The sequence below is a fragment of the Euprymna scolopes genome, chromosome 28 (assembly GCF_053919585.1).
Source record: "Euprymna scolopes isolate OS-2025 chromosome 28, ASM5391958v1, whole genome shotgun sequence".
NCBI lineage: Eukaryota > Metazoa > Mollusca > Cephalopoda > Sepiida > Sepiolidae > Euprymna > Euprymna scolopes.
This window is the reverse complement of record NC_136509.1, coordinates 78,812,934-78,816,688: the sequence shown is the minus strand read 5'-3', so window position 1 is coordinate 78,816,688 and position 3,755 is coordinate 78,812,934. Positions and strand designations below refer to the sequence as shown.

The following is a 3,755-nucleotide window of genomic DNA, read 5'->3' as shown; positions in this document are numbered from 1 at the left end:
ATCATTTTTCATAATTCTTGGTTATGTTACTAATTTCGACATCACTTTTTTTTAATTTATACCTACATTATCGACCCCTCCTTAATAAAATAATAACTTTGAAATATTGTCTGGGCTTATTATTTCATTGCAAACACACTAATGCATGAAATCACATTTAATCATTTTTCATAATTCTTGGGTATGTTACTTTCGACAATCATTTTTCATAATTTAACCCAAATTTCGCCCATCCCTCTTTACTAAATAATAACTTTGATTGTCTAGGTTGATTATTTCCTTACAAACACGCCAATAAATTATCTAATATGTCATCATTTTTCATAATTCTTGGATATGTTATTAATTTCGACAATAATTTTTCATAATTTAAGCTCTCCTTATCTCCTTCCGCTTTCCTTATATAATAACTTTGATATATTGTCTAGGCTGATTATTTTATTATAAACACACCAATCAATGAAATCACATTTCGTCATTTTTCGAAATTCTTAGATATGTTAGTAATTTCTTATTAATAAAACTATCCTCGTCGTCCTCTCTTACTAAAAAACTTCTTTGGTATATTGCCTGGGCTGATTATATCATACAAAACACACCACTATCAATTAACTCACAATTCACCATTTTTCTTAATTCTTGGATATGTTAACATTTCGACAATTATTTTTATATTTTAACCCACATTATCAACCCCGTACTACTAAAATAATAACGTTGATAGATTATCTGGGGGGATTATTTCATTTCAAACACACCAATCAATTAACTTACATTTTGCCATTTTTCATTATTCTTGAATATGTTAATAATGTCAACAATCATTTTTAATCATTTTAGCCCACATCATCGCCCCACTTACTAAAATAATAACTTTGATACATTGTCAGGTCTGGTTATTTCATTGCAAACACATTAAATCATTAAATAACATATTACATTTTTCATAATTCTTGGATATGTTACTAATTTCGACAATTATATTTAATAATTTAAACCATCCTGATCGCCTCTCTAACTAATATAATTTCTTTGATATATTTACTGCGCTGATTATTTTATTATAAACGCACAATCGATTAATCCATATTTAATCGTTGCTTAAAATATACTTGAAATAAAGTAATGTTTAAATCATAAAATGTTTCAACAGCTTTGCGAAAGTAATACATAAAAACATTATCACGGTTAGAGATTAGGCAACCATTGATTCAACATGAATTTCTGAGTGTAGTATCAGTTTCAGCATTCCAGTGACTTAAATTCCCCTTTTTGATCTTGGTTAATGGAGGAAAATCCTTCATAACTGATACAATTTGTATTTTACTTATTGATCAGAGTGTCCCATTTGAGGAACTGGTCTGCCCCTAAATTTATAACCGACCTCATGTCCAATTCCGCCCTTGTCGGGAGGCAAGTAAACAAAAAAGATAATCAGAACAGATATTTTCCAGGGCATTTTATAATTAATCAGAAGTGGCAGTTCCAAGGAATTTTGTAATTAAATCAGAAATAACTTTTTCCAGTTACTGTTTTAATATAAAAACACTGTTACATTAAACATAGTACCTATTCACAATGCCTCCCCAAGGGACAGATTTAAACACCAGGGTTGTTTTTTTTAACGTGGAGAAAATTGTCTTAGTCGTAAAGGATTTCTCCTCCACTGAGAGAGAAGAAATTGAAATGTAGCACATGCAGAACAGATACTACATTTTGATCTTAGCCAAATGGCCAAGAAAGACAGATCATTTTTATTAGCTTTGCCTCAAGAGCGACACCAATTTTTTAAAATTTTATTCAATCTCCTTTTCAAGGGTGACAAGGTTTATTTGGAATATTCCACTTTTGGGAATATTCTTCTATCCTTTTTTAGGGATGCACAGCATGATAACGGGCGGAGGGATAAGCGTAATAATAAAATGATAATAAAACTACTGAAGAGAGCAGAGTTAGCGACAATGTCGGCTTTTTTTAATTGTGAGTAAATTCCGTATCTCACTCAATAAAGATGGGACGAACATAGATAAATAAATAATTAAATAATAATAATAATAATAATAATAATAAAATCCAGAAAATTAATATTACTTATTAATTAAATCACTATATATATATATATATATATATATATACATATATATATATATATATATATATATATATATATATATATATATATATATATATATATATATATATACAATATTTATTACGACACTATATACACATAAATTTAATTCTGTTTTATTTATTATGTTGGCACTGATTTATAATTTACAATTATTGACCGCATATATATATATATATATATATATATATATATATATATATATATATATATATATATATCACTGGTTACATTTACTGTGGTGGTTAGGTTTACACTTTTTTCAGTGGAAAACTCATGATTTCTCTAGGACAGTCTATTTCCTTAAGGATAGAATCATTGCCGGTTAAAGAAAAGCATTTCATTTTTCTTTTCTCGTACCAAGAATAAATACGTGTTGTTTGGAGCGCAATGGAACACTATGTTGTCTTTGTATTTCCTCTTATTGGATAACCTATACTCCCTCGCGTCCCTTGTTTATACATATAGACAGATATTGATATAGCTATATAGATATACAGGTATATATAAACAGTATTTTCCAACGGTATTTTTTGCAGAAAATGCATTTAAAAAATGAATGACACTATCAGCCACTTACAAAAATATTAAAACTATTTAAAAAAACAAAAAAAAACATTTAAATTCTTAAATAGATAAAAAAAACACAGGATTTTCTTCGAATCATAAATGTACGAACTATATATATATATATATATATATATATATATATACATATATATATATATATATATAAAACATTCAAAATAAAACCATGAATTTTGTTCCTTAAAAAAGACATACTTAAGAAATACAGACCATTAAGTCAAAGAAAAATAAATTTTCATACAAAACATTATAAAAAAAATCTTTGTTCACAAAGTCAAAGAAAAAAAATCGTATTTAACAACAAAAACATAGTGTAGTTAATGAAAATAAGTCAGTAAATTGTACAACATTTTAATTTATTAATTTTTCGTTTTTAATGTACTTTTGTTCGCTCGATATAATCAAGCGGTTTTCGTCGTGCCCCAGGTGTGGTCTGGCCTGGCTAAGCTAGACTATAATAATAACGGGATTTAAACTGCAGAAGTGCCAGAGTTGTTTGTTTATCTCATTTATTTATTTATTTATTTAACTTGTTTTGGCTGCCGTTCGTTCGGTGTAATTCGGGTGTCTTCGTTCTCCGCTGTACGTTTCGAGCGAGACTTCGGAAAAAGTTGCATGATGTACCAATTTTATTTTGAATGATTTTCTAATTTAAAATGTTTTGCGTCTTTGTCGTATGAAAACATGAAATAAGAATGTTTTAAACTGTTAGAATTATGATAAGGAAAGAAAGTTGTTTTTTTTATTAAAGAATCGTAATTATAATTTTGTGGGGGTTTTGGATGCATCTCTCATTGAATTTGATTTATTGCGATATTTAAATAAAAATTAACTGTAAAACCGCTCCTAACTTGCAATAAAAATACAAAGAAAATCATGAAATGCTGATGAAAAAAAAATAAAGCAATTTGGGTTTTTTTTCTTATTAACATATATTAAAAGAGAAATAATTTCAATTAAAAAAAGACTTTCATAGCTTTTATTTTCTTTAATTATGCATACGCAGTATTTTACAAAGCAGAAGTTGTAGATCGAA

At 27.4% G+C, this 3,755-nt stretch overlaps 1 pseudogene; it reads right to left on the bottom strand.

Annotated features, from left to right (window-relative positions):
• Positions 1 to 1,593: 1,593 nt before the first annotated feature.
• LOC145249892 (U2 spliceosomal RNA) lies at positions 1,594 to 1,747 on the bottom strand (annotated as a pseudogene).
• Between the last annotated feature and the right edge of the window lie 2,008 nt (positions 1,748 to 3,755).